Source organism: Ailuropoda melanoleuca, chromosome 12 (assembly GCF_002007445.2).
Source record: "Ailuropoda melanoleuca isolate Jingjing chromosome 12, ASM200744v2, whole genome shotgun sequence".
Lineage (NCBI taxonomy): Eukaryota > Metazoa > Chordata > Mammalia > Carnivora > Ursidae > Ailuropoda > Ailuropoda melanoleuca.
Genome location: NC_048229.1, coordinates 2745924 through 2755631, shown reverse-complemented (window position 1 = coordinate 2755631; position 9708 = coordinate 2745924).

Sequence of the window (9708 nt, the reverse complement as noted above, 5' to 3'; positions counted from 1 at the left end):
GCCCGAGGAAAGGGGCCTGCAGGGAGGTGAGCCCCGGACGCAGCATGCAATGTCCTCATAAGGCATTTGCCTGTCTCTGCACTGGATGGGAACGGGACTATGCCTAAGAAACTAAGCAAAACTGAAGGTACGGAAGAGTGGAAGGCTCCCCTGACAAGTCATGTTTCGGACGACGGGCTGCCTTGGAGGGTGGACATCCCCAGACCCTGCTTGGCCTCTGCGCAGTAGGCAGCAGGGGGTCCCCNTGCAGGAGAAAACATCACACAAGCATGGAACTGGAAGGGATTATGCTAAGTGAACTAAGTCAAGCAGAGAAAGACAATTATCATATGGTTTCACTCACTTGTGGAACATAAGGAATAGCAGGGAGAACATTAGGAGAAGGAAGGGAAAACTGAAGGGGGAGAATCAGAGGGGGAGACGAACCATAAGAGACAATGGACTCTGGGAAACAAACTGAGGGCTTCAGAGGGGAGGGGGGTGGGGATTGGGATAGGCTGGTGATGGGTNGGGGGCATTGTGGTGGCCACAGAGCTCAGAGATGCCACCCTGGGGACACAGGGCGCGTTCGAGGTGCTGGCTGACGTGGACAAACTCCCGGGCGCTGCAGGGGAGGTGAGGGGGGTCACGGCTGGCGCGGGGGCCTGGCTCGCACCTNGCATCAAAAACTAATGATGTACTGTATGGTGACTAACATATCGTAATAAAATTTTTTAAAAAAAGCAGCATTAACAAAACCAATGATTTTATCAGATTGTGAAAAAAAATAGCGCCATACATGGTGACTAACATAATATAATAAAAAAATATTATTAAAAAAATAGTGCCACGTAGGACATAAGGAGACGCTGTGAAGGATAATCGGGCATCGTTCACGGAAGGGACTGCAGTAGTCACAGGATGAGGCTATACTGGGTAACAGGTTCCAGACAGAGAAGGGGAGTTGCAAAGGCCCTGTGGCAAGAACGAGCTGATGTTGCCTTGGAGAGATCGCCGGTGTGGCTGGAAGACCGTAAGCCTGGCGGGAGACGGTAAGAGTGCGAGGCACAGCATGTAGTAAGGGCGAAATAAGTCAGTCAGAGAAAGACAAACACCATATGATCTCACTCATCTGCGGAGTTTAAGAAAGAGAACAAATGTGCAAAGGAAAAGAGACAAGAGAAAAGCAGACTCTTAACTATAGAGAACACACTGATGGTGACCAGGGGATGGGGAGGGGGATGCAGAGGTAGGTGACGGGGATTAAGGAGTGAATTGTCAGGAGTAATGTACAGAATTTACTGAATCACTATACTGTACACCTGAAACTAAGTTAACACTGTATGTTAACTATATGAGGGGAAAAAACAGAAATCTACTCTCTCACAAGTCAGAGGGCCAGAAATGTGGTATCAAGGTGTTGGCAGGNCGCAGGAGAAAACATCACACAAGCATGGAACTGGAGGGGATTATGCTAAGTGAACTAAGTCAAGCAGAGAAAGACAATTATCATATGGTTTCACTCACTTGTGGAACATAAGGAATAGCAGGGAGAACATTAGGAGAAGGAAGGGAAAACTGAAGGGGGAGAATCAGAGGGGGAGATGAACCATAAGAGACTATGGACTCTGGGAAACAAACTGAGGGCTTCAGAGGGGAGGGGGTGGGGATTGGGATAGGCTGGTGAAGGGTATTAAGGAGGGCACGTATTGCATGGAGCACTGGGTGTTATACGCAAACAAACAATGAGTCGTGGAACATAACATCAAAAACTAACGATGTACTGTATGATGACTAACATATCATAATAAAAATTTTTTTAAAAAGCAGCATTAACAAAACCAATGATTTTATCAGATTGTGAAAAAAAATAGCACCATACATGGCGACTAACATAATATAATAAAAAAAATTATTTAAAAAAATAGTGCCACGTAGGACATAAGGAGACGCTGTGAAGGATAATCGGGCATCGTTCAAGGGACTGCAGTAGTCACAGGATGAGGCTATACTGGGTAACAGGTTCCAGACAGAGAAGGGGAGGTGCAAAGGCCCTGTGGCAAGAACGAGCTGATGTTGCCTTGGAGAGATTGCCGGTGTGGCTGGAAGACCGTAAGCCTGGCGGGAGACGGTAAGAGTGCGAGGCACAGCATGTAGTAAGGGCGAAATAAGTCAGTCAGAGAAAGACAAACACCATATGATCTCACTCATCTGCGGAGTTTAAGAAAGAGAACAAATGTGCAAAGGAAAAGAGACAAGAGAAAAGCAGACTCTTAACTATAGAGAACACACTGATGGTTACCAGGGGATGGGGAGGGGGATGCAGAGGTAGGTGACGGGGATTAAGGAGTGAATTGTCAGGAGTAATGTATAGAATTTACTGAATCACTATACTGTACACCTGAAACTAAGTTAACACTGTATGTTAACTATACGAGGGGAAAAAACAGAAATCTACTCTCTCACAAGTCAGAGGGCCAGAAATGTGGTATCAAGGTGTTGGCAGGACCATGCTTGCTCCAGAGGCTCTGGATAAAGTCCTCCCTTGCTTCTTCCAGCTCCTGGAATGCTCCAGGCTTTCCCTGACTTGTGGCTGCCTCATCCCAGCCTCTGTCTCCGTCTTCACACTGTCTGCTCTCTGTGTGTCCCTGTCTGTGTCTCTGCTCTTATAATAAAGGACCCCAGTCATGGGACCCAGGGCTCACCCTAATCCAGTCTGGTCTCATCTTAATCAGTCACATCTGCAAAGACCCACTTTCCAAGTAAGGTCACAATCTGGGGTTCTGGGAGGACATGAATTTTGGAGGAACACAATTCAACCTACAACATATAAATTTAGTCACCTGAGGCCAGATCCTTGTCCCACGTTCTGCTCCTGCGGGAACGCCACCTAAGACAGAAGACCATTGGGATTTGCTAACAGATCACCCCCAGGGTTAGGAGAAAGGAAAGAACCCTGGGATTTGTACTTGTGCCCACTGGCAGGCGGTCCTTCTGTTTACTAAGATCGCGATGGAATGATAAGACAAATACAACTGCAACAAATAGCATCTGCAGAAATGCGTCCACCAAGTGCCCCCGCCCAGACCTTAGCAGGATGCCGGTCCCGGGCGGGAGCCATGCAGCAGCGGGTCGGGGTTTGCGTTGGGTGCTGTGTCTGGTTTTGAATAAGTACTACTCTTCTCTCCCCAAGCTCTGATCTCGTTGCCCGGGGCGAATGAAGCCCTTATTCCAGGGGAGCCCGCTAGCAGGTTCCCACCCAGGAGAAGAGGTAGGTGCAAATTGCGGCAAACCCCGCAGTTGCACAAACATTTGGGGACCGCCATGACTGAGGGGCACGGCGGTGTCTAAACACACGTCAGGCACTTTCCAAGGAAGGTGATCAAGTCCGTGAAAAAGAAAAGTTGTAGGGGCGCCTGGGTGGCACAGCGGTTGAGCGTCTGCCTTCGGCTCAGGGCGTGATCCCAGCGTCATGGGATCGAGNAATCGAGCCCCACATCAGGCTCCTCCGCTGTGAGCCTGCTTCTTCCTCTCCCACTCCCCCTGCTTGTGTTCCCCCTCTCGCTGGCTGTCTCTATCTCTGTCAAATAAATAAATAAAATCTTTAAAAAAAAAAAAGAAAAGAAAAGTTGTAATGACCCAGAGTCAAAGTTCGGAAGAAGCAAATAGGACGCTGTTCCTCATTCCTGCCCTAAATGACTGTTCGCTGTTTGTATGGAGGACGCTCATGGCCTCAGGCAGACGTGGAAGGTTCCAGGATCCTCGGATTCTTAACAAATGGCCAAAATAATACATAAATGACTTAATATAGTAAAAGCAAATGGGCCTCCAATTTCAACAACCTCAAGATAGGAAAAGTTATTTCTAGCAGAATGGCTTTTAAGCCACAAATTCAGGTATGTAAAAAAATATAATTTTCTCTTTTTTTTTTGCTATAACTAAAATTAATTTTTCTTATGAAGTCTTTTACCTTTAGGAGCAAGAATTTAATTTCAAGCAGTTCATATTTTCTTCCTTGCTCCCCACGGATGCATGAAAGCTCCAAGAGGCTGAGGGTGTGAGGGGAGGACCCTGTCTGGGGGGGCCTGTCTATCCACACAGGCACCTGTCGGGCCCTTCCTAAACCCAGCACAACACCCTCCAGACCTTGCTCCCAGGCTGCTTTAGAATTCACAGGAGCATTCTCGGGTTTCCACTTTTATTTTATTGTATTTAAAAATTTTTTTTTCCTGGTGGCGTTTTATGTACCGAGTATCGCGCTGAGGGTATAAATGTCAACACGCATTGGCAGAACCGTCTTGTCCTTCTGCCTGTCCCCATGTCCCCGCGTGCTTTGCCTTAGAAACAAATGTGCTCCTGCGTCTCGGGGGCATCAGAGTAAATCGCGCTTCAGACACAGCCTGTGCTCGTAGTTTTTAAAGACTCTTCTCGTGGGTCCTCTGCCAGGCAAAGCTTTGGGGAAGGTGACCAGCCCTGCGCCTTGTTAAAAAATTAAATGGAGCAAGTACAGATTTTAATACTTAAACTGGAGTCTGTGAGACACATATCTTAGTTTGTATTCAATAAACGTAATTTCTGCCCGGGCAGACATCCCTAAAAGTCTACATTACCGAGTCCCCTTACACGCAGAGTGACTTGATTGTAGTATGGGGGGGTGTGGTTTTAGGCAGCCTTGTGAGGTCTTCTAAAATAAAATGCCCCCGAAGACCTGAGCTGAATGAATGAGCAAGAGGGAAAACAAGGACCAGTCCAGGTGGGCCACTGGCCCTCGGTTAGTTTTTCTGTTCAACATTCGCGTGACCCTAAACACCCCTCTGCACCTGCACGGTGGTCAAGGCAAGGATTCGGGAATCAGACAGACCTGGCAAAAGCCCGAGTCCGCCACTCGCACGGGTTAGAGACACACCTCAGTCGCGAAGGGCAGGACCGCTCTGGACCACCTCTGACCCCCCCGCCCCGGGCGTGGCCGTGGGCTGCGGGGACGCGCAGGGAAGACGGGGGATAGCGCAGGAGTGACCACAACGAGACCGTCTNATGACCACAACGAGACCGTCTGCCTGTGCTCGTCTGTGCAGTAACGCCCCAGAGGCGCCTGCGTCCTCACCCCACACGGTGTGAAGGTGCCACCTCACCAGGCATCACAAGGGTCCCGATGAGGGACCGGGGGACACAGGAGAAGATGTGACGGTGGGAGCAGAGGCCCAGGGGCTGCCAACAAAGCCTCACGAGTGAAGGAACGCAGCAGCCCCAAGAAGCCAGGACAGGCAGACACGGCTCCGCCCCGAAAGCCTGGGGACGGAGCCCACCCCCGCCAGCTGGATGCCAGCACTTCCAACCCCAGCCTGAGAGTCCGCCGCGCTGGTTGCAGCCGCAGGACACTCCTACGCGGCCTCTGGTGCGTATGCACACCGACGCGATGGCCAGAGAGGACGCCGCGCTCACCATGCGCGTGTCTGTGCCAGGCCGCAGACTTCACTCACTTACTGCCCGCCGCACACCCGGGGGAGTCCTCGTGGTACTGCAGACGCTGCCTCGCAAGCGAGAAAAACGAGTCAGGAGGCGGCCACGCCGTTTAGGGAGGGTCACCCCGCTGTGCCCGGAGCCGGCGCCCACCCGAACCACTGCACCCCCGGCCCCTCATGCAAACCCGTCCCCAAGTAACAGCCTGAGCACGGGAGCCTGACGCATGTTCAGTAAGTGTGGGCTCCTGTGACTCTGCTCTGATCTCCTGAACCAGGGGGAGACGGCAGGCAGCCGGTCCTGGACTCTTCCAACCCCTGGAGCGCAAGTGCAGCTTTCTGGGGCCCTGCCTTCCCGTGCTCTCCTGGAGGGGGGTCCTCAGGGCAGGCCCCCCGCTCCAGTGCCAAGAGTGGGCCACAGAGGGGACTGAACCCGACGATGGTGCCCTTCTCCACCCGCTGTGGCCTCCTTCCCGTGTCCCGGCTGGCCATGCACAGACGGCCAGTGCTGCGGCTGAACACCTGTTTCCTCTGTCGGGTTACTAACGGAGAGGCAGACTTTCAGGACAGCTCTGCTTCTCCGTGTCTAAGACGGTCCTCCCTCCAGCTATCAGGCGACCCGGGCTGCTCTGGCCGGTGCTGGAAGAGGGTTGGGGAGGCTGATGACTCTGGGTTCTAGACTGCTCCCCTGCAGGTTCGAGGTTGGACGGAACACACACGTGCACACTGTCACCCATGCCTGCCCTGGAGCACGCGAAAACACAGATCCGCCCACGCCAGCTCCAGCGAGCTCCCCAGACGGTCCTCGGCAAGCGAGACAGTCATTCTCCCCGTTCTTATTCCCTCTCCGGTCTCCCGTGCTTTGCACACAGTAGCTTCTCAATAAATGTGTTGGATATATGAACAGATAAGAGATTTCACCTGGGTCTTAGACCAGCACGGTCCAATAAAAATATAATGCAGGTCATACATGCAATTTAAAATTTTCTAGGAGCCACATTTTATAAAGTTAAAAAAAACTGAACTTAGTTTTGATAGGTTTTATTTAATCTAATTTACCTAAAATGGTATCCTTTTGGAATGCAATCAGTAAAAACATTTATTAATGGAGATTTTGTATTTTTATACTAAGTCTTCAAAATCCAGTAAATACTGTAGAAATAGAGTAAATCCACAAGACAGTACTGGGAGCACATCTCAGTTTGGACTCCCCACATTCCAAGTGCTCAGGGCAGTTTGAAGGGGTTCAGAGTACGCCACCCCAATTATTTTGAGCTGAAGTCACTTGAAAAGAAGCAATCACAAGAAAAACCCTCTGCCCTCCCCCTTCTCTGGCAGGAAGGACAGGCGATTCTTCATCACTGGACACAACTTTGGACGCTCACCAGCCGAGAGACGGCACCAGGGAAACCAGCACGAGCCTCCCCAACAGTCTGATCTCCTGTCACTTTCCTCCATATATTTACCTTCCTGCAGGGGCCCCCAGAAGCTCATGGTCCCCGCCCTTTGTCTGGTAGCTTCTACACAAAACGATTGTCCTTTTGTTAAGATGCTTTACGGCACGTTCTAACCACCCCTTTGAGTTACTCATCACTGAGTTCTCCTGTGTGTAGGTGTGACACCCGTGTTAATAAACTTTTGTTGGCTTTTCTCTCGTTAATCTACCTTCCCCCTGGGGAGTTGGCAGGGCCCCAGACGAGGAACCCAGGCGCCTGCTGGCACGTCGCAGTTGCTGCTGACCGCAATCCATGCTCACGGGTCCGAACGTTTTAAGTACTCCCAACTAATGAGGGCTCTTTGTCTGATTCAACTTGTCCCTGTGTGCTTTGTAACTTCCCCAGAGGTGCCTCTGTTGCTTGGTGAATTCTCTCCATTTGGAGCGGTTTAATGAAAAAGAGAGAAATTCCTAATACCACGGCAAGGATAGAGCAGAGAGGAGCAATGAGAAGAGCTGCCAAAAGGTCCCTTTTCTCATTAGCTGGGCACGTTCCGCAGCTCCATAGAAGTCATAGTTGGGCTAGACTAACGTGTCCCCTTCCCAGGCGAATACAGTAACTCCTCCCGTGGATTGTTACTTACCAGTGAGCGAAAGAACAAAGGGGGACCACAGACAATTCAGGCGTGGGGGCGCGGAGAGAGGATGGTATTTAATGAGGACTCAGGGGTGCCGGAGAATTTCTTCTCTTCTCAGTTTCTCAGCGACCTCGTCCCTATTTGGATGTCATTTTCGTGTACTGACCAGTTCCTAAGTGGCAAAAGAAGAAACATAAAGAATCAATAAGCACCTAAAAAATGGCCAAATGACTGCAAATGAAAACAGTCCATCATCTGTCATCCTCCAAAGTGGCAACGATTTTTGCTGAATTGTCCCACTGAAGTTGCTCCAAGTCGGGGCTGGAGGGGCGTGGAGCGAGACCAGTGTAACCACACTGGTTCAAGTGTTCAAGTGTTCAAGTGTTATAATCCATCTGCTGAGGAACTGGCGAATTTTGCAAATGTGGATGACCTGTTTCAAAATAGGATGGATTGCCGAAGAGAAGCAAGCAATACAAGCAAGCAGATCGATTGGCCGTGTAGGAAACAGAAATATTTCAGGCAACAGAAGATTGAATCGAGAATCCCTCATTATCATTTTCAGAGCAGCCATACCCAGGACACAAGAATATGGTGAAGAAACCATCAGAAACCAATAATCACCAAAAAAAAAAAAAAAAGTGCTCTTGGAGATTTAAAAGTAGCATTGCTAAAACTACAGATTAAATTGAGTGGCTGGGAGATACACTGCAGGGGTTTTTATAGGCTACGGAGCGAGTCAGCAACTATGGAGGGCTCGAGAGACACTCAAGAGACACTCCAGACAACGGAGGGAAGAAAAATATCAGAGAAATAATAAAAGAAAATTTGCCAGCCCAATAGAGAGATATGGATCTTTAGGATAAGAGAGTTCACCTCAAGTGGACACGGCGCATTTTTAAAACACCCACATCTAAGACATGCTTGGAAATTTTAAGAACTTGACAGACAAAAAGAAAATCCTAAAAGCTTCAAAAGAGGGGGAAAAATCTGTAAATGACTTAAGAATCAGGCTTGCAGCAAACGTCTCAACAGCGATGCTGAATGCCACAAAAATGTGGAATAGTTATTTCAAAGGTCTATGTGGAAATTATCTCGGACATCGACACTCAAGCCTAGGCAAACTGCACGGATGAGTGAAAAATGAAGCCATTTCCTCCCACGGAAAGCCCCCCAAGCCCTGCCCATTTCTGAAGAAGGCACCTGTGGGGGACAGTGATGGGAGCCCTAAAGAGGCCGTGGGCCCTAGGAAGCCGCAGAGCTGACCGGGGCGGCCACTGGAAGGAACGCAGCACCACCACCGCTGTTGGGTCCGAGGCATCATGTCAAATGGGGCATGAAGTCCGAGTCTTCAAGGAGAAACATGGAGGGCTCCATTTCAGGAGACGGAGATGAGGGGAAACCTGGAAGATCTTAGCAACGTTGTGAAGACATATTTCTCTTCTCTTCAATAAAAAGGGAAGGCAGAGAAATCTGGAAGCCAATAAACTGTACAAAAAAACAGCTCTGGGTGGAGCAATTAAGGATTTTCTGGTTCCTGATGGAAGAGGAATGGAGAGAATATGGTTATTTTGTGTGTGCTGTCACGAAGCAACTTTCATTTTGTTGAGGGCGTATGAGCCATTTTATTGAAGGGGAAGGATGGAAAATTGTATCCTGCGACTCCCTATGATGGTGAAGTGAAAATCTTAACTTGAGCAACTGTGTACTCTTTTCCAACTTTTCAAATCAACTTACAGTTCAAACAAAAATTTAAAGAGGGTTACCGAAGAGTAAGTGTTTCTGAACTTTGTGTTATCAAACCAAAGGCAGGCTGACAGAAGGCGGCAAAGGGAGATGGAAAACACCTCCATTCCCATCTGGTCATGGGGACACGACAATATAAAATTTGATGTCGCTGTATCAAGAAGTAGAGATTGCTGTATATTATTATTTAATGTTACAAACAGAACCACGTAAAGATTGAAAAATAATTACATGGCCATCAACAACTTAAGGGAGAAGGTGGGATGGGTGGTATGCAATAAGGCAAAGGGACATCTCAGATAGCCAGGAGCTTCTAGGGATTGTCTGAAGACGGTAAAACAAGATCATCACCGGTGGCTCGCATTAGAAACGGGTGAAAGTCACCACCTCAGGGAGGAAGACTGGACCGTGGTTGGGGAGGGTCCAACAGAATCGTGCTTTTTTTAATTGC